Source organism: Canis aureus, chromosome 2 (assembly GCF_053574225.1).
Source record: "Canis aureus isolate CA01 chromosome 2, VMU_Caureus_v.1.0, whole genome shotgun sequence".
Lineage (NCBI taxonomy): Eukaryota > Metazoa > Chordata > Mammalia > Carnivora > Canidae > Canis > Canis aureus.
The window spans coordinates 53,284,427-53,311,313 of record NC_135612.1 but is presented as its reverse complement, the minus strand read 5'-3'; the positions used below and the strand labels follow the sequence as shown (position 1 = coordinate 53,311,313).

At 47.8% G+C, this 26,887-nt stretch overlaps 2 long non-coding RNA genes across 3 annotated transcripts in view; one reads left to right on the top strand and one right to left on the bottom strand.

Moving 5' to 3' along the window:
- LOC144290724 (uncharacterized) overlaps positions 1 to 26,887 on the bottom strand; it is a 43,275-nt gene that overhangs the window by 8,426 nt on the left and 7,962 nt on the right. The window contains exons 1-2 of one of the 2 annotated variants that reach the window (XR_013358284.1): positions 3,949 to 4,091; positions 2,278 to 2,330 (exon numbers count right to left, since the gene is read on the bottom strand). This is a non-coding gene — a long non-coding RNA (uncharacterized LOC144290724). Of the gene's footprint in view, positions 1 to 2,277; positions 2,331 to 3,948; positions 4,092 to 26,887 lie in introns of those variants that run through there. The other variant, XR_013358285.1, reaches the window with a different exon arrangement.
- LOC144290720 (uncharacterized) lies at positions 1,726 to 25,636 on the top strand. The gene is made up of 3 exons (XR_013358282.1): positions 1,726 to 1,818; positions 1,924 to 2,022; positions 24,818 to 25,636. It is a non-coding gene; the product is annotated as an uncharacterized LOC144290720 (long non-coding RNA).

The following is a 26,887-nucleotide window of genomic DNA, read 5'->3' as shown; positions in this document are numbered from 1 at the left end:
CAGGATTGCACCCTGGGCCAAAGGCAGGCGCTAAACCGCTGCGCCACCCAGGGATCCCAACTCTAGGCCTCTTAAACAATAACATCCCTGCCCCCTTGTCCAGCCCCTGGTAACCTCTTTCTACTTTTTGTTTCTATGAATTTGCCTATTTTAGCTTCCTCGTATAAGTAGAATCCTACAATATGGGTCCTTTTGTGTCTTAACCTGTTGGCTTTAATAATAAATATGTAGACATCAAGTCAGTGCATTTCTATTACCCATCTTTTCCTCAACCCCGTGCCCTACATAGGCATAAATTTCAACAACTTCTAGCTCCACACTGGCCCCCACACAAATTCCGAGGGTTGGAACTGTCTGAGTGGCCTCAGGCATGGTTTGTGTCTCCAAGCCCTAGCTCTGTGATAGTAAACTTGGAGAAACAGGACTTGAACCACTTTGTTTTATTGTATTTAAAATTGTAAACAGAGGTGCCTGGCTGGCTCTGGCGGTAGAGCATGCAACTCTTAATCTCAGGGTTGTAAGTTCAAGCCCCACGTTGGGGGTAAGGATTACTTAAAAATAAAAGCTTTAAAATAGATAAATAAAATGAAGCTTTAAATAGTGAACCAGAGGGCGAGTTCTGAGGACCTAACAGTTTTGTTAAGAAAGTGCACATTTTAGATTAAACTGGAAATATTTTACTGAATTTGAACAATTTGTTTAAAATGGAAGTGTCAAAAATAAATAAATAAATAAATAAGTAAATAAATAAATAAATAAATAAATAAAATGGAAATGGAAGTGTCTTGGGGCACCTGGGTGGCTCAGTTTGCTAAGCCTCTGCCTTCAACTCAGGTCATGATCCCAAAGTCCTGGGATCAAGCCCCACATGGAGCCCCACAATAAAGCCCCATATCAGGCTCCCTGCGCAGTAGGGAGTATGTTTCTCCCTCTCTCTCTGCCCCTCCCCACCTGCTTCTGTGTGCTCACACTCTCTCTCTCAAATAAATAAATAAATAAATAAATAAAATAAATAAATAAGAAATCTTTTTAAAAATGGAAATGTCTTCTTTCTAAATTGTTCCTATTTAATTCCAATGTAATTTTATTCATTACTGGGACAGACCAATATATGAATATATGCCCCCCCTTTTAAAAAAATAATGTAAAAGTATGTGTCCATGTTTTCCTTTTTTGTACTATAATGATTATTGTATCTGTAATTTCATTTCTTTTTGAAATGGTGTGAGCTTATAGATAAAATTCAATAAAAGAACATTTTGGCTGTCTGCCATTTATTTACTGCTATTCATTTCATGATTATTGAAATGATTGCCAATAATTTTGTCTTATAGAAGAGGGATGGTGTTAAGTATCTGTACAGGGACATGCTAGCCATGCCCCGAAGCAAGTACATCACACACGTGTGCATGTAGACTTGCATGCACACACACCCCACATACACACTTACTGCTAAATGCCCCAAGCTACTACTGATTATGGGGTGGGTAGATTTCAGGGGACAGCAGTTCTGGAGATGGAAAGGTGGGTCACTTACCACTAGGCTCTGCTCAAGTTGGACGCCGATGGACAAGGTGGGGTCTGTAGCAGACAGACAGGGGAGTGCCTCCTACTCAGACCCCAAGGGATCTCTGGAACCTGTGGAACCCCCACCCCTCCCTCCAAGGTCTTTTCCTCGCTGCATTTCCAAGGTCTACCACGAGGTGCCGCTGTAGCAAAGCGCCTCGGGGCCCCCTACAAGTCTACTGGGCAAAGATCGCGAAGCACCCTCTCGGTACCAGGCACGGTGCCCAGCCCTAGGGATTCCATATGAGTAAGGTACGACCTCTTGTTTCTGAGTACCGCATGGCCTGGCGGGGGGGAGACTCACAGGGGAGCAGACAGTGACTGACCAGTGGCTGCATTGTATGCTTCCATGAGCAGGAGAGATACTGCCAGCACAGCGAGCAAACCAGGGAAGCTGAGCCTAGGAACAGGGGACGTGTGATTTGACGGCAGACAGCAGTATGCACAGGCCTGGAGGTAAGCAAGGGTGTTGGGCAGTGGTCAGCCTAACGAGCTTGGTCTTTCCCCTTTGGGACAAAAGGGAGTCACCAAAAGGCCTGGTTGGAAATACACTTAGAAAAAATACTCTGCTGTCAATGTGTTAAAAAAAAAATGGAGGGGACACCTCACCCCCCAAATAAAGAATATGTATACATATACTTAGGAGTAGTCATAGACTACATCTGCAAGATATACCGCAATGATAGACATTAGGTGTGGAGGGAGACTTACACTGTGTGCATTTTGGTCATATTGAATGTTGAGCCATGGAATGAATCACTGTTCTGAAAAATAAACAAAAATTATTAAATTGTAAAGTCTTGGGCAGCTCCAGTGGGCCAGCGGTTTAGCGCTGCCTTCGGCCCAGGGCATGATCCTGGAGACCCAGGATCGACCCACATCGGGCTCCCTGCGTGGAGCCTGCTTCTCCCTCTGCCTGTATCTCTGCCTGTGTGTGTGTGTGTGTGTGTGTGTGTGTCTCATGAATAAATAAAATCTTTAAAAATAAATAAATAAATTGTAAAGTCTTTATAATTAAAAAAAAGAAAAGAAAAGAAAGGAACTAAGGCACTTTGGCTGCATTGTGTAGGACAAGTTGGAGACAGACTAGAAGCAGGGAGGCTGGGGGTGGGTGTGAGCAGGGCACTGGGAGTCTCCAGCCTGGTTAAGCATAGTATTCAGTTTATGAGCTTTTTTGGAGCTAAAAAAATATAAGGAGCATGAAAAGCAAAAGTTTTGCTTACAGATTTTTAAAAGAAAACTTGCAAAATCCAAATGAACAAATGTGGGTTTTTAAAAAGAATTTATTTGACAGAGAGAGAGCTCAAGCAGGCGGAGCAGCAGGCAGAGAGAGAGGGAGAAGCAGGCTCCCTGATGTGGGGCTTGATCCCAGGACTCTGGGATCATGACCTGAGATGAAGGCAGATGCTTAACCAACTGAGCCACCCAGGCACTCCAATGAAAAACTGTCTAATTAGTTGTCTGTGGGACAGAACTCGTGCTAACTAGCCAGTCGCCACACAGCTCACAGAGTAAATTATGTTCAATATGCGTGCACGTCAATAGGTTTGATATTATCAGAAAAGGGATGCCCCAGGGAGCCCTATGGGACTGGCCTCCATTCTGCACTGCCAGGGCTGAAGCCAGGCGGAGACTCAGAAATCACACCCAGATCTGAAGCAAGTTTCTGGAGCAAAAGATACTCCCAGACATCCTCAAATTGAGGTCCCCTCCTGTCCCAGGTGAGGAATCTGAGCAGGGGCAGGATGAGGCAGCTCCCAGCAGTAAGACTCTCTCAAGAAAGGGATATATGGAGAAATATGATGGGATATCTGCCATGAAAGGGAACCCTAAGACCATTATGGTCAACCTCCTTCTTGGGCAGAGGAGGACTCTGAGCCCAGAGAGAGGCAGAGGCTGCCCCAAAGCCACACAGCCAGTTAGCCACAGCACCAACATTCACCCCACCTCCTCTTCCTCCCAGCCCTTGATGGCTTTCACTTGGCCACATTGATGCCCTGTATGTCCCACTCCCAAAGCCAGGAAATAACCTCCAGAGGGTCCCTCAGCCATTCAGACAGAACTATTGGTCACTTGTGGCTCTATAAGGATTGTTGGTAGGATTCAGAGGGAACTCTGAATCCCAGGTCCTGCACATGGGTGTACCTTCTGGGGAAAGGAGTGGAGGGGAGGTCTTGGTATAAGTCTCTGGATATTTGCCTGACTTGGGAAAGCCAGATTTGTAAGCTCACAAACCTGGCCTTCCCATAGCACAGTTCCCTTGTCCCAGGAGGCCTCCTACACATCAACATATGAAAACCACCAGTTCATCTAGGCTTACAATCCTAATGTACACAAAGTAATAAATTTCTAAATTTCATTACATAACAGTTAAAAACTTACAGGAGGCAGGGACTTCTAAGTGGCTCAGCGGTTGAGCATCTGCCTTTGGCTCAGGGTGTGATCCCGCGGTCCCAGGATCGAGTCCACTTCGGGCTCCCTGCATGGAGCCTACTCCTCCCTTGGCCTATGTCTCTGCCTCTCTCTGTGGGTCTCTCATGAATAGATAAATAAAATCTTAAAGAAAAAACTTACAGGAGGCAAAAAAAGAAATGCCTTATATGAAGTTAAATGAAAAGTGACAATTGGCAGAAAAAATCAACAAAATAAATTAAAAAAACATAAATAAAAGGAGGAATAGTATCTATAATATATAAAGAGTTTCAACAAATTAATTTTTTAAAAGATGAGTAACCCAACAGAAGACAAATGCACAGTAAGATAGTAGTAGGAAAGGGGTTTTGTACGATAGGAGGAGGTGTACAAATCTGAGTGTCAGTGTTTTAGAAGAAGTCAGAGAAAGGGGGTTTATTTCCTCTCAGTGGGCACAGGATCAGCCTACCCTGTCCTGGCCTCCCTTCTTTCTGGCTGAGAAATATGAGTATTTTCTATGCCAGTCAGAAACCACACACACACACACACACACACACACACACACACCTATATACCTAATGGAACTTTCTCCTGAGAGTCCCTCTGTGCATCTTCTAAGATTTTTCAAACCCAGGAAGGAAACCCAGCAGTAGACCGTGAATCTGTGAGAAACAGCTGAGCTTGAGGCTTAGCGTGAACACTGGGTCACCTTCACTACCTCTGGCCCTCCTTCTTGCTAAAAGAATCCAATTTTGTTCAGGCAGCCACCCCAGTCCACACAAAGGATTCCTAACTGGACCAAACCAGAGATTTTCCGGGGGGGAGGGGCAGCAGTATTCTTACAATCATTTATATTTCTGTGGGACATTCCTGGTTGTCATGATGATAGAGGAACTGCAGATATTTGATGAGCTGAGGTAGGGGCTAGAATTCCTGACATTTGCAATAACAAAGCTTTTGCCATAATCCCATAAAACTTTCAAATGTCCCACTGAATAGTGACATAGGTGAAAAATCTGAGCCTAGGGGCACCAGAGTGGTTCAGTCAATTAAGTGTCTACCTTTGGCTCAGGTCATGATTTCAGGATTTTCAGCATCATCAGGCTCCCTGCTCAGTGGGGAGTCTGCTTCTCTCTCCCTCTGCCCCTCCCCTGCTCCTGCTCACTCTCTCTCAAATAAATAAATAAAATCTTTTTTAGAAAAAAGAAAAAAGCAAAATCTGAGCCTAGAAGCGAATCCCACTTTACATATTAACAGAAAAGTTTTTTGTACAGTTTTAATATATATATTAAATATACACCACAGGGATGTCTGGGTGGCTCAGCAATTGAGCACCTGCTTTTGGCCCAGGGGGGCCCAGGGCATGATCTTAGAGTCCTGGGATCAAGTCCCACACTGGGCTCCCTGCATAGAATCTGCTTCTCTCTCCGCTTATGTCTCTGCCTCTCTCTCTCTCTGTGTCTCTCTCATGAATAAGTAAATAAAATCTTAAAAAAAAAAAAAAAACACCACAGTGCAGCAACCACTGTGTACATTGAGAAGTCTTATGTTCTATGGTGTTTAGAATCTTCCCAAGAGTTACTATGTCAACAAAATCATGTACCAGGTGGCATTTTAGTCACCAAAACAATCCACCTGTATCTGTCTTCATCTATCACTGCCATATTTGTGGAGATTTTATATGTAGGTGAAGGTATCTGATTGTTTTGTTTTATCCTTTAGAATACTTGCACCTGAGCATATATCTTGAAATACATGTTATTTTATTATACATTTCATTTTGTTTTTCTTTTTCTTTCATAGTTAGGGCACTGTATTGGTTTTTTTATTTGGGGGGGGGTTCTATAATTATATGCAAAAGTGGGTTCTATTTTGTAGAATTTCTATTTGTAGTATAAAACAAATTTCAGTAGGATAATAATATTTATTATGGAAAGTAGGCATCAGGCCTGATGGGATTGGGAACCATTGGTCTGGATCAGCTGATACCATCTGTCCTGATGATGACTGTGAGTCCATGGATTGGGTGGAGCATTTTCCTCTCATCTTCTTCTTTGGCATGAACAAGCAAACAATCACATGGCTCTTATGGTTATTGGCAGCCACCTTGTGATCATGAAAGGGAATGTTACTGAGAATAAAGCCAACGTGGAAGATGAAGATGGAAGACCTGGGTCCTGGCAACCAGGCTTTAAGATCTGTATTCCTTTAGTGGTGCCTCTGGTCATTTCCTCATATGCTCAGCTGACCTTATTAAAGGTGCTGGCACTTAAAAAGCAAAACAGATTTTTTAAAAATTACGAAATATAACAGACATAGAAAGCTTATGAAATATAATAATATAAATAATTATAACACAATCTCTCATATAATCACCACCGAAAGTCAAGAAATAGAACACTGCCAAGGTGTTGGTAGTTTCTGAAGGATATGATGCTAACAGTGTCATCAAAGTGAGTGAGGATGGAGATGAGGTTTTGTGTTAGGTAATTATATTTTTTAAAAAGATGTAAATCTCCAAGGATTTGATCTTGACTATTTGTTATTTTATTTTTCAAGTTTCTTTTTTTCCCCATGTAATATGGATTTGTGCCATTCAACATTTTCAGGCAGTGTTCCTACTGGAAACACTGTTTCCAACTTTTGTTGTCAGTGCTACCTGCCCTTAATCTCTAAAATCATACTAGAAATAATAATATCATACCCGACCTTCCTGAGCCTTGATGCTATGATGTTAAAGGACAGCCTTCCTCGGAACACTTGGGTGGCTCAGTGGTTGAGCGTCTGCCTTTGGCTCAGGGCGTGATCCCAGAGTTCTGGGATTGAGTCCCTCATCGAGTTCCCCATGGGGAGTCTGCTTCTCCCTCTGCCTGTGTCTCTGCCTCTCTGTGTGTGTCTCTCATGAATAAATAAATAAAATCTAAGAAAAAAAAAAGACAACCTTCCTCTGGACCTCCTGCTCTATGAGATAAGTATCCTTATTGGGAAGGCAGCTGCAACCAATTATTAGGTACAATGGCACAAGGGGTTTGGGTTAAAAGGCTTGGTTTCCCCTTCAGAAAGAGGGAATCCCAGTGATTAAAATACACTCTTATCTTACTGTTGATATCAACATGGCTGTTGATGTTTCTGATCTACTAAAGGCCACCAAGAGCCACGTCTCAGAAGGGACAGCAGCTGCTGGAGACTTTGCCATAGGCTTTTTATCTATTTCTGAGAAATGTTCTTGGGGCTCTGGTGGAAAACCCATGAGTCTCGATCTCCATAAGAACTTGAACTGAAGGGCACCCGTGTGGCTCAGTTGGTTGAGTGTCTGTCTTCAGCTTACGTCATGATCTCGGGGTCCTGGGATCAAGCCCCACATTGGGCTTCCTGCTCAGCAGGGAGTCTGCTTCTTTCTCTGTCCCTTGCCCCTGCTCATTTTCTCTCTCTCTCTCAAATAAACAAAATCTTAAAAAAAAAAAAAACTTGAGATTGAGTATCCCTGGGTAAACCAAGAGTGGACTCAATACAAGCCACATGAAAGCCTGTTATATGACCTGTTACACACATCTGGAAGGAACTTGAGAATTATCTGATCCAGTTCGGTGGATCAGTCTGCATAGCATTGTTATGCTACATTTCATATGTTATGAAACAACCCCCAAATTCTAGTGGCTTGAAGAAACATCATTTATTTCTCATTCATGTTAACATGCCCACTGCAGGTTGGTGAGGGACCTCTGCTCATCACTGTGACTCAGGGATGCAGGCTAAAGGTAGCTCCATATTGACCTGTACAACCGCCAAGAACATGGCCAAACTTAAACTAATTGTCCCTTAAAGCTGCTCCTGAAAAATGTCACTTATCTCTTCCATTCATATTTCATTGGCCAAAACAAGCCTTGTGGCCATGCCTGTGTTCACCAGGCATGCAACAAAGGGTTGGGATATATAATCCTCCTGCAGGGAGAATCCGTGAACGTGAGACACTGAATATGAGGGAACAGTATGACAGTGTCCCACACCCGGTTTGCAGCCTGTGTGGCCCTCCTGATTCTACTGGGGCTCCCTGAGGAACCCTTCCATGGGATCAGATCTAATTGTGCCTGCTTCCACTTGAGGGCTTTCTGGGGGACCCCATCCCTGACCAAATGAAGTTCAAACTCTCAGCATGACCATCAAAGCCATGCCCCTGCCCGCTTCTCTGGCTCCTCTTCCTTTATCCCCCACTTATTCATCCATCCATAAACACCCACCCAATATTGACCGCTATGCCAAATTCTGGGCAAGAAAGCATATCTAAGACCAGTCGTGTGAGCCCCTTAAGGGCCAGAACCACCTCTGTATATATTTAAAGACTCCCAGGTCCAGCAGCCTGCCAAGGGTTTCATACCTCAAGGCCTTTGAGGGTGTTTACCTTCCCTCCTCCTACTTCCAGCCCAGTTCCTCCCTGACTTCTACAGGCAGGTCTTTGCATATATTCCTGCACATACCACCACCACAACGCTTTTGCAGTGTGTTATTACAGGGCTTGTTCCCCAGCAGACTGTGGGCTCCTCAAAGATTATGGTGGGCAGTCCTTTGTGGAAAACAGTAACAATTTAAATGTTCAAAGAATTGTTAAATATGTCACAGGTGTTCGTATTCTGGAATATTAAAAAAATATTTTAAATGATGAGGTAATACTCTGAATTAACAAGCCTTCTTTAGAATTCCAACCTCAGGGTCCCTGGGTGGCTCAGCAGTTTGGCGCCTGCCTTCGGCCCAGTACATGATCCTGGAGTTCTGGGATCGAGTCCCATATCGGGCTCCCTGCATGGAGCCTGCTTCTTCCTCTGTTTGTGTGTCTGCCTCTGTGTCTCTCATGTTTGTGTCTCTGCCTCTGTCTCTGTGTCTCTCATGAATAAATAAATAAAACATTTTTTAAAAAATAGAATTCCGGGATCCCTGGGTGGCGCAGTGGTTTATCGCCTGCCTTTGGCCCAGGGCGCGATCCTGGAGACCCGGGATCGAATCCCACGTCAGGCTCCCGGTGCATGGAGCCTGCTTCTCCCTCTGCCTGCGTCTCTGCCTCTCTCTCTCTCTCTCTGTGACTATCATAAATAAATAAAAATTTTAAAAAAAATTTAAAAAAAAATAGAATTCCAATCTCGATATAGCTTATCCGTGGCAATAACCTGAGTGTCCACCAAGAGGGTACTGGTTAAATGCATTAGAGTCCAGAATTGTATAGAACACAGCTGTTTTAAAACAAAACAAAAACAAAAAACAGGGGGCAACTGGCTAGCTCAGTCATGATTTCTGGGTTGTGGGTTCAAACCCCACGTTGGGTGGATAGATTACTTAAAAATAAAATCTTAAAAAAAAAAAAAAAAGAATGAGGCAGTTCTATACATGCTGGTATGGAACCATCTCCAAGATAAACTGTAAAGGGAAAAAAGTGAGATGCAAAACAGGGTGCATAGTATACTAACTTTGTTACAAAAAATGGATCCTGGGGAAAAATGTGTGTGTCTCTACACAGGTTGAATATCTCTAGATAGGGCAGCCCTGGTGGCTCAGCGGTTTAGCGCCGCCTTTGGCCTGGGGTATGATACTGGGGACCTGGAATCGAGCCCCACGTTGGGCTCCCTGCATGGAGCCTGATCTCCCTCTGTCTATGTCTCTGCCTCTCTCTCTCTGTGTCTCTCATGAATAAATAAATAAAATCTTAAAAAAAAAAAAAAAAAAAAGAATATCTCTAGATACTAAGAAACTGGTATTAGTAGTTGCCTCTGAGATGGGCTCCAGGTAGGAGACTGACCTTTCTCTACCCTTTATACTGATGGAAAATTTTTTTGCAATGTGCTTTAAAAGAAAAGGAAGAAAATGTAACATTCCAGGAAACCATTAGAAATACCTTGTTATCAGGCAGCCCAGGTGGCTCAGCGGTTTAGCGCCGCCTTCAGCCCAGGGCATGATACTGGAGACCTGAAATTGAGTTCCACGTCAGGCTCTCTGCATGGAGCCTGCTTCTCCCTCTGCCTGTGTCTCTGCCTTTCTTTCTCTCTGTGTCCCTCATGAATAAATAAATAAAATCCTTAAAAAAAAAACAAACCTTGTTATCTTGAAGTAATAAATTCAGATTTCAAAGTTGTAGGTATAAGATGACCAATATTTTTGTGGAAAAAAATATATATATACTGCATCTCAATGTATAGAAAAATGTTGGGGTGCCTGGCTGGCTCAGTTGGTGGAGCATGCAACTCTTGATCTGGGGTTGTGAGTTCAAGTTCCACCTGGATGTAAAAATTACTGAAAGAAAGAGAGAGAGAAAGGAAGGAAGGAAGGGAGGAAGAAAGGAAGGAAGGAAGGAGAAAATATTGCATGATGTGCTATTTTAACTTGGTTTCATTTGACATTCTTCCGTTAAAAATTGAAACAGTGGGGTATCTGGGTGGCTCAGTGGTTGAGCATCTACCTTTGCCTCAGGTCATGATCCAGGGGTCCTGGGATCAAGTGCCACATCAGGCTCCTTGCAAGGAGCCTGCTTCTCCCTCTGCCTAGGTCTCTGCCTCTCTCTGTGTCTCTCATGAATAAATAAATAAAATATTTTTAAAAATTCAAACAATAAAAAAGGGCATGGGGCACCTGGATGGCTCAGTTGGTTAAGTGTCTGCCTTCAGCTTGGGGCATGATCTTGAAGTCCTGGGATCAAGCCCCACATCAAGTTCCCTGTTCCGTGGGGAGCCTGCTTCAACCTCTCCCTCTATTCTCAATCTCTCTCTCTCTCAAATAAATAAATAAAACCTTAAAAAAAAAAAAAAAAAAAAGAAGGTATAGGGACACCTGGCTGGCTCAGCGATTAAGTGTCTGCCTTTGGCTCAGGTTGTGATCCTGGGCCCAGAGACGGAGTCCCACATCGGGCTTCTTGCATGGAGCCTGCTTCTCCCTCTATATCTCTGCCTCTCTCTGTATGTTACTCATGAATAAATAAATAAACTCTTTAAAAATAAATAAAAATTAAAAAGGGTTAAAAGAAAACATATTCCTCTACCCTTAATTCAGCTGCTGTAGCCTCTGCTTAGTTCTTCTCTCTCCAAAAATCAACAATCTGTAAGTCTGGGGGCGGGACTGCAGGGTACTTTCTTTTTGTGCTTTTCTGAAATTTCTAATGTTTCTCAATAAGCCTATATTACTAAGGAAATAAGAAAAGTAAATACCCTTTTTAAGTGCTCAGAATTCAGAAAGGCCTCGAACCTCCTCCCTTCCTTCCACTCTACAGAAACAGGCTTGGCCTTCCTCTGCCAGGGTTTCCCTGCACACCACCCTCCCGCACCCCCCAGGGAGCACCCTCCTTGGGTGAGGAGGGGACAGAGCCCACATTTCTAAGTTCCAGGGAAGGCCTCTAGTTCCATTTCTAATAAAATCCTCCTCCCTCACCTCCTGCTCTGACTTGGTCGCCTCCACCCTTCCTCCCTCTCTACACCTCCAACATCAGATTGGAGGGTGGCACCAGGGTTCAGAGGAAGCCTGTAGTCCAGTGGATGCTTCAGAGGGACTGAACACAGGGATTCTCATCCTTCCTCAGAGTCTCTAGAAACAGACCCGAAAAACAGACAGGCAGAAAAAGAAGCCTCCTGAAGAATTCCTCTTTCGCAAGAGCCCAGGTTAAAAACAACAGGCCTTGTTAAAACCGTACCTTAATGAGGCTCCTTCCCAGCCTAATTGTCGCCATGGCAATGACCCCTAGCAGCCATCTTTAATTAACTCAGCGTCGGAGTCACCAAATGAGCTCCTCTAGCAAATTGCCCGCCAGCCCAGGCAGTCACGCGGCCCCTCCTCTGTCCTTTGGCCTCCGGCAGGGCTTTCTTCTTTACCTTCTGATTCTCCCTGGCGGCGCCAGGGGAGGGACCCAGACCCATGGCAACACTAACAATAACAACAGCAGCAGTAGTAGTAATAATCATAGCGTATCAACATATGCATTGCTAATGCATATAATCAAGCGTTTTATATGTGTTACCTCTTTTAATCCTACACTGTGAATCCTAAAGATTCACAGGAATCATACAAGGGATGCACCATTACTACCCACTACCTTTTCAGATAGGAAACTGAGGCACAGAGAGACTAAGCCAGGGAGTGGGAGGGCTGGAATTTAAACACAGGCCCTGTGGGGGTCCCTGGGTGGGTCAGTCCATTAAGTGTGTGACTTTTGCTCAGGTCACGATCTCAGGGTCCTGGGATAGAGCCCTGCGTCGGGCTCCGAGCTCAACCAGGGAGTCTGCTTCTTCCTCTTCCTCTGCCTTCCCCCTTCACCACCCCCATGCTCTCTCATTTTCTTTCCCAAATAAATAAATGAAATATTTAACATAAAAAATAAAAAATAAATAAACATAAGCACTGCAACAATCCAGGGCCACCCTCGTAATCCTTCCACTGGAGATGAATGAAGTTCATGGGGTCACCTGTTTCTCTTGAGCGCAGTAAAGACCTGGAATTTCCTTCTGCTACTTCCCAGCTGTGTGACCTTGAGCCATTTTTTTTTTTTGAGCCATTTATTTTTTTAAAAAGATTTTATTTATTTATTCATGAGACACACACACATATACACACACACACAGAGGCAGAGACACAGGCAGAGGGAGAAGCAGGCCCCATGCAGGGAGCCCAACGCAGGACTGGATCCTGGGACTCCAGGATCACCCTTTCTGGGTGAAAGGCAGGCGCTAAACTGCTAACCCACCCAGGGATCCCGACCTTGAGCCACTTAATTCACATCTCTGAGCCTGGTTCCTCATCTAGAACAGGAAAGGTGATCAAAGTTGGTCAGGAGTGGGGGCAGGGACATGAGAGCCTCATCAGTTCTGTTCACTAATGACTCCCGGCTCCACCAGAACCTTCCTGTTGTCTTCACCCTGGTGTGGTTTCGGAGGCAAGATGGCATGAAGGTTAAGAGATAATAAATGTGATCATCCATGCAAAGCCCTGAGCACAGGACCTGCCTATAGTAAGTGTTCAGTGAATATGAGCTACTATTATTTTCACTAAGTGGATAGCCATGAGAAAGACCTCCTCCAGGATACAGCTAACAGTTAGGAACATGGGGGAAAAGGAACAGTGGAAGAGACCCAGTTGCCACCAGCTTTAGAATAGGTGGGCAAAAGGCTCAGGCACCTGTGGGAGAATACACTGGAGTGGCAGAGGATAGCTGTTGACCAAAGATGGTAGCCTCCATTTTGCCCTGGTCTTGCCCACTGAACATGCTTACATCAGCCTAACCAGATCAGATCAGCAGGTGCAGGTGCCAACCACCAAGCACACTAAGCTGGAGGAAGCAAGAAAGATTAACAGGTACTCCCCCACCTCCACAACACGCACACCCCAGAGACACTCCCTAAAAGATACACAAGATACTTCTGCTTACATTCAATTGGCCAGAACTTAGTCACATGTCCACACCTAGCTTCAAGAGAGGATGGAAATACAGTGCTCACTGGGGACAGCCATAGGGAAAGGGAAATGATCTGCAGGCTTTGCCACAAACTTTCAAGTCTTTCTTCATACCACCCCAGAGTAATATTTCCAAACTGCAACTTCTCACCATGTCTAAATCCTTCAATGGCTCCCCACGGCCTGCAGCATGAGCTCCAAATTTATGAGCATGGATTATAAGGCCCTTGCAGGATCTGGCTCCATTGCTTTCTCACTAACCATTCAAGCCACACCAGGCTGCTGGCCATTCTCTAAATCAGCTATGCTTCCATGACTCCATGCCTTTGCCCATTCCTGTAATGTCATTTTTTCTCTTCACCATGTAATTAGAACATGGAGAAGGCTCCTCTCTAGAGCCTTCTTAGGGACAGAGAGGAAGGGGTGAGCAGGGGAGAGGGGAAAAGGAGTGGAGGAAGCATTCTGCTGTCCAAGGTAGGAGAAAGGCTTGAGCTGGGGATGTGCCAGTCTTCCATGTGGCAGCAGGAGAAACCTTGAGCTACCTTTCAGGCTTTGACATGGGAAAGGATGGATTCCAATTGTTCTTCTATCCTAGTAACTTATCCAAGGTCACAAAGTGGCAATGTAGGGACCCCTGGTCCCCCATTGCTGTTCACACTATACTTGCTGTACTAGGCTGTAGCCTGTATATATAGATGTTTTATGGAGCAGGGGACAGTCCTGGGGATATCATGCTAGGAGGTGTGGTTTATGTAGACACACGATGGGCAAGAATGTGCTCAGGGGCCTCAATCTCTCAGTAGCTCCCTTGGCAGCCCCAGGACAAAACACACACACACACACACACACACAGGGCCTGGGCACTGCACTCAGTTGGGGTCTACAGTTCCCCCATGACGTCGGGAGGGGGCGCAAAACACCTCAATGGAAGCTGAAGAGGCAAGGAAGCATCCAAGACCATAGGAATCAATCTCTTGTCCTCAATCCACTTCACCACTGTGGCCTTAGGCCACAGTGAGAGCACAGGGTTCACCTTTCTCTTTGTCCCTAGTACTTGAGATTGGGGGCATCATCCTCCTGCACTGTGAATTCTTGGCCATTGTTCCAAAGGCAGACACAAAGCTAGACAGCCCATTCTGCTTCTCAAGGCTGCTCACTCATCAGGGCTGCTTGGGGATCACCCTGGTCCTAGAGTCCCCACTAGCTGTTTGGGTTGTGGCACTCTACTGAGCCCAGATCCCTGAGAGGAAAGCCACTACCATCTGCATAAATGATCAGCCATGCAGAGCCAGACTACATTTGGGGGTGTTATGTCTTTCCCAACTTGAAAAGTAAATTAAAAACAGGTGTTCAATGCTTTCCCAAGGGCAGGTTGGGCAAGGAAGGTGACCCTGGAGGGCCTTGTATTCAGAAGTATGGCTTGCCAAAGTGTATGTGGTCCAAGGCCACCTGGACTCAGACTCACTGCTTGGCAGCAGGTATGAGTGCCTTAATGCTCCTAGCACCAGTTCCAAAACAGTCCCCACAAGGGCAAGGGGCTGGAAGCTCTGATCCCAGAAAATTGAATGTCAAACCATGTCTCCAGCAGGGATCTTGAGTTCAAATGAAGAAGAGGACTTTCTTAAAAGCCCCCTTAAACATGTGTACCCTGAATGTGTTATTAAGGCAAAGACTGTACCTTAGAACTGTACCTTAGAATCGTGTGGAAGACTGAGGGTGTAGTTTGCCAACAGGGTCCTTGCCTGGCTGAAAATGTTTAGTCCTATTCCTTCACTATCTCTTGGGGTTCCTCCCCTTGAGCTCCCCTGACAGCTCACAGTCCATCTTCCTCTTTTTTAGCCTTCCTGGTGTCTGTCAACACCAGCTACTATTTCCTCCTCCTGTTTCTTGGTCTTTCTTCTAAATCACCTTCTCCACCTATTTCTTTTTTTTTAAAGATTTTGTTTATTTATTCATGAGAAACACACAGAGAGAGGCAGAGACATAGGCAGAGAGAGAAGCCCCTCCATGTGGGGAGCCCTATGTGGGACTCAATCCCAGGACTCCAGGATCATGGCCTGAGCACAAGGCAAATGCTCAACCACTGAGACACCCAGGCGTTCCTGCACCCTCATTTCTTCTTAAGAAGAAATTCTTTGGGGAGCCCCAGTGGTACAGTGGTTTAGCGCCGCCTGTAGTCCAGGGTGTGATCCTGGAGACCCGGGATCAAGTCCCACGTTGGGCTTTCTGCATGGAGCCTGCTTCTCCTTCTGCCTGTGTCTCTGCCTCTCTCTCTGTGTGTGTCTCTCATGAATAAATAAATAAAATATTGTTTTTTAATATTTTAATAAGAAGAAACTCTTTGAGGCTATATCCAAGAGTTCAATTCTCAATCCTCATTTTAGCTGACCTGTCGGTATATTGGACACTTTTGATCTCTCCTTCCTTCTTAAGACTTTTTACCCCCTGGCCTCAAGGGAACCACTTTCTTTCTTCTTCTCCTACTTACAGTCTCTCTCTCTCTCTCTCTCTCTCACACACACACACAGAGAGGCAGAGACATAGGCAGAGGGAGAAGCAGGCTCCATGCACTGGGAGCCCGACATGGGATTCGATCCCGGGTCTCCAGGATCGTGCCCTGGGCCAAAGGCAGGCGCTAAACCGCTGTGCCACCCAGGGATCCCTCCCATGATCATTCTTGACTCCATTCTTCCTCTCACATCCCACCTCCAGTCACTCAGCAAATCATAGCAGTTCTGTCTTCAAAATACATAAGAAATAAGCCCGTTCACTCACTCATCACTGCCATCCTTATAGGTGCTTAAGGTGGGAGAAGTAGACACAGGCTGGGTCACTGTGGGGGAGAGAGGGCTCTTGGCTACGGCAAGAACTTTAGAAGTTTTACTCTGATTTATATGGGAAACCATAGGAAGATTTTAAATATGATGCAATTTGCCTCTTGAAAAAAACCACTCTGGTGCCGAGTAGGGAATGGATTTAGGCAGTGGGACTGGAAGTGATGAGACCAGGTGGGTGGATATTGAGGTTTGGAGGAGGAATGATGAGATGGTGTGGACTATTTTCCTTCAATCAAGAATCATCCACCTTGATGCCCCTGGAAGCCCCTAGAGGCGGGAAGGCAGGCCCGGGTGTGGCTGAGCCAGTACACTGTCGGTGACCCCAGCAGAGGGGGCCCGCGTTTCAGCACCACGGCATGGACAGCTCCAGCCCCACCTCCAGCCGGAGCCTCAGAGCTCAGCCCGCCCAGCGCGCCCCCGCCGCCCCCTCGCCGAAGCCCGCGGCTGGGGGGAGGGGCCCGGCTCTAGGCTAACCGCCGTTTGCAACCTCCTAAAGTGGAGGTAACAGTAATGCTGCGGCGCCGCTTCCCCAGGCCCCTGTGAGCGCGGGCGAGCTAGCCACCCACGGACTTGGGAAACACCAACGGAAGAGGCTGCCCCGGAGAAAGGCCCCTTAACGGCCTCTTAAGATAGTTACAGTAACTGACTCGGAGTTTATTTCCTCGACTTGGGTGATCAAAAATGAAGCCGAGTTTGCAGCGGGTTGGAGTAAGGGACTGTTGGAAACCTAACCTCCCAGCGTTTCCGCGCAGCCCCCGTCTCCAGCACCGCTGTGCGCCGCGTCTCTGCAGACGGAGCTCTGGAGAACTAAGGTGCTTCTCGGAGAGTTGGACAATCCGTCTGAATCGTTCCAGACCCAGTGCAAATATTCTCTCTCCGATAGCAGAGTTTCCCCGGGATAGAGTATTTCCGCACTTTGCTGGTTCCTGCCTCTCCAGGCGCCCCCGCCACCCTAACCAAATCTAGTATCTCTTGATGTGTTCAAACTAGTTTGATTTTCTTATCTGGAGCTCAGTAGACCCTTCTCCTGGAGTTGGGGAGCACCACTTGGGATCAGCAGACTGAAGGGACCTTGTGACAATTCAGGATTCTGAAGCACAGTTTTGCTGGATCAGGAAAGACCAGTGTGGGCTCAGGATTTTCTCTGAAATGACCTCTGGATTTCAGGGCCCCAAAAAGGAGATTCCTCTCAGCTTCCCAGTCAGACCCTGGCCTTAGGGATATCAGCTAACCACAACATGAGCCCATCAGGGCATCTGCAGTGGTCAGTACACTGTTAAACCCTGAAGTGACCCAGCTCTCTGCCAGGTCCACGAGGTCATCTTGCCACCTGCCTGGCCCTCTCTCCTACTCTTCCCTCCAGGGTGGAGGCTACGGGGGTCTTCTGGGAGCCTTCCCACATTGGGAGGAGACTCAGTCCTTCTGCCTGCTTCTCTCTGAAACGGGGCAGGTGGCCAGGCCCACACAGGACTGGGGCTTATGTGCTCCAACCTCAGAACAACCCTGCATGCAAGGACAATGAGGCAGATACAGAAGTGGGGGTTTCTTAGTGTGAACAGACCCAGACCCAGACCTCTGACACCCCAATTCCTTCTCTTTATCCTTATTTACCAGGTGACCTTGGGCAAGTCACTTGTTACTTTATTGCTCTCAGCCTCGGTTTCTTCACCTGTGAAATGGGCTAAAGTAGTTCCTCCCAGGTGACTGCTATCAGGAGTCACTGAGACAAAAGTAAGCCTCTTATCCCAGTCCCAGTGAGCATTGTTCTGTTATTAAGATGTGAGTGCCTTCCTTCAAAGCAGGGTGCCTGAGAGACTTCCCAGAATTAAGGGAGACTTCCTCTACCCCCAACCAGTTCATGTTCTGGTGTCTCTCTAGACCTTTGGGACCTCCACTGAGGATTGGGCAGGCGTATTGACATACATTTTACAGATGGGAAAAATGAGACCCTAGAGGTGACCTACCTTGCCTAGGGTCCCATTTCAGTTCCTCAGACGAGGACTCCAGGTGAAAGGTGCATTAGTCCTCAGCCAGAGTTACCTTAGATGCCTCTCTTCCCTCCCTCGGGCTCAGCACACCAGTTCAGGAATTCCTAAAGAGGCCTGGGGAACAAGAGTATTCATCTCCCCATATATCAAGACCTCAGGGGGCACCTGGAATGGCTCAGTAGTTGACCATCTGCCTTTGGCTCAGGTCGGAGTCCTGGGGTCCTGGGGTCCTGAGATTTCTCCCTCTGCCTATGTCTCTGCCTCTCTCGCGTCTTTCATGAATAAATAAATAAAGTCTTTTAAAAAATGTCAGACCTCCACGACTGCATTCATTCCAGGACCCCTCACTGCGCCACCAAGCCCCCCACTTCTGGGCCTACCTGCCCATGTGACACTGCCCAGCCCTCGGCAGGTACACTGTATACAACAGGTGCTGTGTCAAGATTAACTCTTTCCCGCTTCCCTTTGACAGAGCCCTCCGTGCTGCGGCGACTCGGGCTCCTCCTGCTGGCTCACGCGGTAATGACCTGAGCCCGCACCAGCCGGGAAACCTAAAAAGCTGTTTTGACCCTTTAGGGAACCCTCCACCTACCATCCTCTGCCCACCTCGACCCCATCCCCAACTTCCGCCAAAGGTACATGCGAGAGGCTTCCAGGAAGATCTTATTTTCTGGTAATTTTATCATAAACACAAGTAAAATGAAAAATTGATTCATTTACCCAACAAATATTTATTGAACACTTTAATATTAATCACCATGGCTAATGCTGAGCACTTACTGCATGCAAGGCACTGTTAGGCTTTTCTACATGTATTAGCTCATTTAACTCTCACCATGATGCTATCGGGGTGGTACTGTCATTACCCTCACTTTACAGTTAAAGACACTCAGGCCCCAAGAGACGTGCCCATGGTCAGGCATAGCTGGTAAGTGGCTTTGAATCTGTCTCCAGAGCCCAGAGCCCCAACCACTATTTTACATCATTGTGGTAAAACATTGTGGTAAAAAAAAAAAAAAGACATTGAAAATGGCTTCAAAGCATTCCATGTTCTCTAATTTCCCTGGGGAATGTCCCCTAGAAAAAGAAACTGATGAATGTTTTATCTAGAGAGAGACATTGGAGTTTTGCTGGTCATTTTCTGGGTATGTGTTTGCTTAGGGCACCAGCAGTTAGAAATCCCCTAGATTTCAAAGGAGAGGTAAGGTTAAAAAGAAAAGAAAAAACATGCGAATCACCAACAATTTAAGATCCAAACCCATCCCTTCAAAACTGTACTGTATCTTTCTGGAAGAGAAGGGAGAAAATCTTAGATTTTCTGAATCTAGATTCAGTGGCCTGTTCTATACTCCTAAGAAGCCAGGAGTCATGGAGGAATTTGACCTTCCGCTGCTCTTTGATGGCCCTCCCTACCTCAAAGTGGATTCATCACACTCTTTATGAGTCTCTCCTTTGTTCCTGGGGATGTGGGGTAGGCCCCAACCGCACCCTCACTATAGGCCCGGGGAATAGCTTTCATGCATGGCAGTAAGTGCCATGCAGAGTGAGTTAAGGAGCAACCACCCATCTTGGAAAGAAGGCCACAGTGAGAAAACCATGGACTCAGCCCAGAAGGCTAAGAACCATAGAGTAGAGACAGATCTTGGAGACCAGCTAATCCATCATTTATCCAACATGGGATAGCACAAGTTAAATGGGCCACTTTAGTCCTTTAAAAAAAAAAAAGTTAATTTATTTATTCATGAGAGACACAGAGAGAGATAGAGGCAGAGACACAGGCAGAGGGAGAAGCAGGCTCCATTCCACACAGGGAGCCTGACCCAGGATTCAATCCCGGGTCTCCAGGATCACGCCCTGGGATGAAGGCACTAAACTGCTGAGCCACCCAGGCTGCCCGCACTTTAGTCCTTAATACTAGGTGAGGCCCATTAGTTTCCACTCTGCCCCAGCCCCATCTCCGTACCATGCCAAAGCCTGTGTATTGTATGTGTCACAGGTCACCACTTTTAAGACTTTAAATGCCTTTGAAGACAGGTTTATATGTTACTCATCGCTGTACTCCATGCCCTGAGCACAAAATCTGACACAGAGGAGGGACTGAATGAAATAAACTTCCCTGTAACATCCCTGACTGGTGATCATCCTACCTGATTTGAATCCTCCCAAAAAGTGAGCATTCACTATTTCTCTATAGGACTGCCTCTCCTGTGGGTCAGTTGGTAAGTTGGGTTCTTCCTTCTGCAGCTTTCCAGACCTAGCATTGCCCTCTGAGCCTTTCCTGAGATGTGGAGAAAGCTACAGATGGTACCAGAGAGCTAGATACCCACCCACCTTCTGTCTTTGGAACCCAGTCCAAAGGGGAAATCTGGAAAAGGGAAACTTCTCTTCCCAAAGGATATGGGGAAGGACATCTGGTGGCTCAGTGGCTGAGCATCTGCCTTTGGCTCGGGTCATGATCCCTGAGTCCTGGGATCCAGTCCTGCATCAGGTTCCTTGCAGGGAGGCTGCTTCTACCTCTGTCTATGTCTCTCCTCTCTCTCTCTATCTCTCTGTGTGTCTTTCATGAATAAATAAATAAAATCTTTTTTAAAAAGGGGGGAATGGGGAGACCCACCTGTGTTGCAGAGGGGAATCCAGACCATCTGGGGTTCACAGCACAGTGTAGTTGCATGGGGCTTAGCCTTCCAATCCTCCTGTATATCTGGTCTAGGAGAGGCTGGCCTAGAAATGCCAAATGCCAATACTGCAAAATCCATTGTATTTTTCTGTCAGTGTAGGCTAGGAGATGTACATGGTCCTTGTATGCGTGTGTTTGTCAATTTCTGTCTTTGAACACAGACTAAGCATGAATCCAAGAATGTACCAGAAGCAACCTTATATCCTGCTGGGGTGGGGGTGATGGCATCACCACAGTGAGTACAAGCTGGTAAATGTCCTCCAGCCACAGAAAAAATGGGATCTGGATGATATGCATAGGGAATGTATGCATATATACAAGTGTACAGGAGTGTATGTGCATTCATAAGCAAACCGCAGTCTGAGTGGCGTGCATGTGCACACGCACACACGTGTGTGTATGTGTACACAGAGACAAACTGCAGTCTGTTTCCATGTCTGCGTGACAGTGTGTGTAGTATGCTGTATATTTACAAACATTTCCCACCCTGGTTCTTGGTATCTTGTAGGCTGAGCATGTATGTATGCCAGTTTGCATGTATATATGTGTTTTAACAATGTAATCCCAAACCTACATGTGAGCGACTGTGTTTGTGTGTCTAGATGTGAAGCTATACCTGAATCAGGGTCTGGATGAGTCTGAGGGTGCAAGTGTTTTACTTGCATGCTCCAGGCTGGTTCCATATCCCCTGAACCTGTGAACAGACTTGGGTGCTCAGACCACAGGGGAGGAGCCCAGGCAGGTCCTGAGGCTGGTTGGGGGAGTGCGTATAGGTGAATGGTGTTTGTGGGCAACTTCGCCAGAGCCTTTGTCTGGTGCCAACTCCCTATGGCCCCTGAATTCCTCACCCTGGCAGGATCTTGGCTGTCCTGCTCCCAGACCGCCTTCCCCAAGGAGTCCCTTTAACTCACAGCCCCTTCCCGGCCAGGGGGCTGAGAGTTGGGGGATATTCATCTCGGGGAGTTTTTGTTCTGCCTCATGAAAGGCCTCAATGGCTGGGAATACCATTCTAATTACAGGGAAGCCCAGCTTATGTAGAGGACACAAAGGGCTGTGGTCTCATAGCAGCTCTCTCCATCCGTCAAATAAGGCTGTCTAATGACGGGGTGAGAGCTGTGAATGCCTAAAACAAACTCGAAAAGGAGGGAAAATAAAGCCGCCGGGGGCTTAAAATATATTAAATTACCCTGATTAGGAGTCGTGGCTTTGCAGAGCCGGTTGGAGAGGCCAAAGAAGCTGAGAGTCCCACTATTCAAGTGGGGGGGGAGGAGGGGTCAGCGGGTCGGGAGGGGTTCATAGAGCCCCGGCCCATTCTCATGCTAACGCCAGGGACGCACTGCAGGCTTAGTGCAGTAGAAAATAGAAATGAATTTGCCATAATCCTTCCCCTCCTGCTCCTGTCCCCAGCCCAGGAGAAGTCCTGCCTAATTGCAGCCCCTTAGAGCCTGTTGGGCTTTGGGGCCAGGCCACACCTTGGAGCCTGTGCCCCTTCCCTCCTCTTTCCAGTGAGGCAGGCTCAGGGCCCAGGCAACAGGTTCCAGTGGAGTGGGGTCGGGGGGAGGGAGGAGTGGTAGTTTGCACATGCATGAGTGTGCATACACACACTCACCCCTTCTGACAGTGCACGTATTCACAGGTACACATGCCATTCGCAGATGCAAATATGCCTCACTCTTCCGCTCACACGTTTGTAGGCACAAATACATCTGCATACAATTTGTAGACAGAAGTATCCCTCTGTGGGGGAACACACACACACACAGGCTCCCAGTACTTTCACAGGCACCCACGCACAGACACACAGCCCTTCTCAGGTGGCCACATGCTGTGTCTCTGACATGAAAACACAGACACGCACATGTCCCTTCAGATGTGCTCTCAGAACCAGGGACCTAGAATAATTTCAATGTTTTACAACAAAGGAAACTGAGGCTGAAAAGGTAGCCAAAGCACAGGCCTTTCTCAGCACCACCTGGGTCAACCCTGTCCCTGCCATAAGACCCTAGATGACCTCTCTTAACTGGGCCTCAGTTTCCTGCTATTAAAATGAGGTCTCTGGGGCTGCGTGGGTGGCTCAGTTGGTTAAGCATGAATTCAAGCCCTGAGTTCAAGGTCATGAGTTCAAGGTCATGAGTTCAAGCCCTGAGCCTACTTAAAAAACAAACAAAACATAGACAAAAACAAGGTGCTGGCACTAAATGGTGTAGAAAACCCCTCTGGCTCAGAAATGAGGAGAGGCTAATGTCCGGCTACTCCTCCCACCCCTTCCCTGCCTCTACACACTTAGGCGCGTATGCATACATATTACTGCCTTTGTAACAGTGATTTTGTTCAGTGTTATTACAAACTAGAGGGCAGGTTTAGGCGTCCACCTGGTGGCCTGTCTCTGCACAGGTCTGGCTGCGAGAGGCCCGTCTACCCCATCCACCCACCTAGAGCTTGGAGCATCTGCGGCTCTGTCCCTGTGATTTTTGCCAGTTTGGGACACACAGGAGTCAGGGATGGATCTGAACCACAGAGCCCCACAGTGTGGCGCCCGGAACCCAGGAGAACCATCCAAACAGGCTCCTCCCCAGCCCAGGGCTCCCTCTGCTGGTGGATTTGGAACAGGATCTCCTGGAGGAACACCCGTGACCCTCAGACCTGACCCTTCATCGTCTTTGACACAGGGCATCCCCCACCCCTGTACTCTGCTCCACTGTAGGAGGAGTCAGGGAACCACAGGCTGGACTGGAATGGAGACTGCGAGGGTAAACTGGAAAGAGCATAGGAACCACAAGTCTCGACCTCCCTGCCCCTTTACCCTCTGTGGTCTCGAGGCACACTCCCTCCTTCCATCCTGAGCAGAGAAGCAGCAGCCCTGGGTGTGGAGGGGGGCGGGGCATGAGCAGACACACCCAGGGTCCACCACTGGCAACAGGCCCAACCGAGTCCATGGGCTTCAGCATTTCCATCTGTGCTGTTGGTGAGACAGAGCCCTGGGCAGCCAAGGAGAGCAAAGGAGAAACCCCAGAAAGGGTAGGAACCTCCTTCCCAACCACCCCATACAGAGAAGGTGGGACCCTGAACCCCCAGAAGACCTCCCTGAACCCTCAAGGTCAGGCAAGGCCAATGCTGTCCCCCCCCCTCCCCCCTGTAGAGGAACCTCCGTTGCAGTGGAGAAAAGGAGTACTATCCAGATCTTCCAGGCTTGGGCACCCAGACGCTACTAAGTGCTGCCCAGGCATGGGTACCCGGGAGGCACAGCATGAGGCTTTAATGGAGGCTAGGTCCTATAGGCTGGGTTGTTTCAACCAACCGTTGGGTTTCAGAAGGCAAGAAAGTACAGGGCCAGCAGATCCCTCCCCACCCACTCCAAGGCCCGAAGTAACTGCAAATGTCAATATCCAGGGGCCCCAGGTACTCCCAAGGTGGGATAGGAGAACAAGGGTCTGCTGAAGCCTAATTGTGAGGTCAAATAGCAGACTTCATGTGCCCTCAGCTCTTCTTTCTAGGGCCCTAAGCATTCACACGGCTGCTTCCCTAATCTAGGACTTGCTTTGCTTTTTTGTGTGTATCTAGGTGGAACCCCACAAGGCTTCTCTGATCTTCCTGCCTCCAGGCCAGGCCACCTCAAACACTCATTACAGAGACAGCAAAACTCACGCAGTCTGGGAGAACCAAGATGAAATGGGGGTGGGGGAGATTTGGGGAGGATGAGCGATTTAAGGACAAGCCACGTTGGGTGGAGAGGACCCAGCTCTTGCCGAGCTCAGAAGCCCAAGTCTAGCCTGGAAGGCCTTGCCCGGGTCCCCAGCGCTTCCCCAACAGCTCCCCAGGCCTGGGTGAGAGCCCTTCGGGTTAGCGGGTAAGCGCACTGGGGCCGGGAAGGAAGCTGCGGTGGCCTGCTCCAGCTCCTTTCCCCTCTTTCCTCCTTTCAGGGGCAGTTGGGTTGGAGCCCCAAGGGACAGCGAGGACAGCAGGGACTGAACCAAGGGTATGGTCCAGAAGAGTGAAAACCGAAGTACCCACCAAAGAAGACCGAAGCCCTAACTGCTCCCTCCAGGCTCCAGTCCCGCGTCAGGGGCCAGTCCGGGTTTGGGGAGGACGCCCAGGCGCCCTCTCTTCCTAGTTCCCAAAGCCCCTCGATGCAGTCAGCCGCCCTGAAATACACAGATTCCTGAGGAAGCTTACACACCCACGTCATAGAGGCATTCAACACAAGCATACAAGGGCAACGAATTTGAATTCCAGAATTTTCTCCAAATAAAATAAAGCTGTGGGAGGTGATGCTCAGCCTCTAGACCCCGAGGTGGGGAGGAGGCACCAGAGAAGGAGTTTGTTGGATACCCTACAGGGCTAAAGGGAACCCCTCCAGCCAGTCATCCCGGAGATGCCCGGCAGCCAGAGGCCTGGTTCCCCCATTCTCTGAGCAAGGTGGGCACCCAGTGGATTCCATGGCCACAAAACGAGCCTGAGTGTGCTGGGGGTGGCCCATGAACTGCGACGCAGAAATACCCGAGTTCTCCCAATACAGGAGCCACCTGAGTCCGATGCGTAGCCAGAAAGGCTTGAAACTCAGGAATTTCGAGTCATTTTTAGTATAATGTATATGTCCCTAAGTCACCCTCACAGTTCCTGGTCTCCCCTCATGCAAATGGCCCACCCCATCAATCACCTCCCTTTACTCATAAAGAGAAACGGGATCTTGTTGCTGTTGTTTTTTTTTTTTTTCTAGAATATTCCAAAAATGAGTGGCTGTATTTGGGTGAATGCCAGCAGGGCCAAGTTTGTTTTCTTCGGCCTGATGGCGCTGCCCGGGCTCAGAATGGATCTCTGCTGCCGGCGCGGTGGTGGACACCGGGAAGGGCTGGGGCCTCAGGGCCACGGGCGTTTCTGCGGTAACCGAAACCCAGAGTTCCCATGGCCCGCGCCGCGCCTCAACAGTCTCTGAGGCTCGTGCCCAGACCGGGGGTGCCCTCCCACTGCTCCAGGAGAACCCAGTCTCCCCTGTAGGCCTCCCCCAAACCAAATGGGGCACACTAGCCAGCAGGGCAGCAGGACCGCAAGGGTCCTACATAGTCGTTGGCAAGAGACAAGAGGCTGGATTTTCAGAGGCTGCCTGCCTTTAGCATAAAGGGATCGAGCTAGGAAACCCCAATATACAGAGGTTTTCTAAATATTCGGATTCCTGAACCCCTGTGACCACAGGAGCCATGTAAGGGCTGGGCGACAGAGCGGGGCTCTTGGATTCTATTTGTAAAACACAGAATGACACCGGGAGAGCTGAATGAAGACAAAGCCATCTTAAAACGTTCGATTGGTGAAATCTCCACACTTAGCAAACACTTTCATTTTCAGAGCTGCCTGTGGCAGTACGCAGGTCCAGAAAATCAATTGTGTTTCCTGGTGGATTCCACCCAGGGAACAGAGCCCTGGGAACGCAAGCCCGTGCACATATGTTGGAAGCACATATGTTGGAAGGAATGGATGCATTAGTCCTCTAACAAGCGAACCCTCTGGACGCAAGCGTGTTTATAAACCCACTTGTGCGACTTTGACGGCATCTACACGTTTATGCCTGTTTACCCTGCTTTTATACCTTCTGCGGAGTGGCCACAGTTGTGTGAGCTAGGCTGGCCACCCCTTCCCTTCCTGCCCTCAGAGAAACCTGACAGGTGTTGGGCTAGAAGTTACCATTTGAACCGGCCCAGAAGAGCGACTTTTCCCTGTATTGGCCAGGGGTATTGCAAATTGAGTTGCCCAGATTATTCTTATATCCTCTGTCCTGCAGTCCTGCATTCCTATTCCTTAAGGGTCAGACCCAGGTGTGGAGCCCCACTGGCGAGAGGGAAAACCAAGGACAGGGAAGGGCTGGGGCCCATCCAGCTAAAGTTGATGGACACTGGACACCCTGGGTCACCTTTTCCAATATTTTGCCCAATGTCTAGGGGACCCGCGGGGTTCTGTGCACATGTGTCCTCAGGCACTGTAGCCGGAACACAGGACAA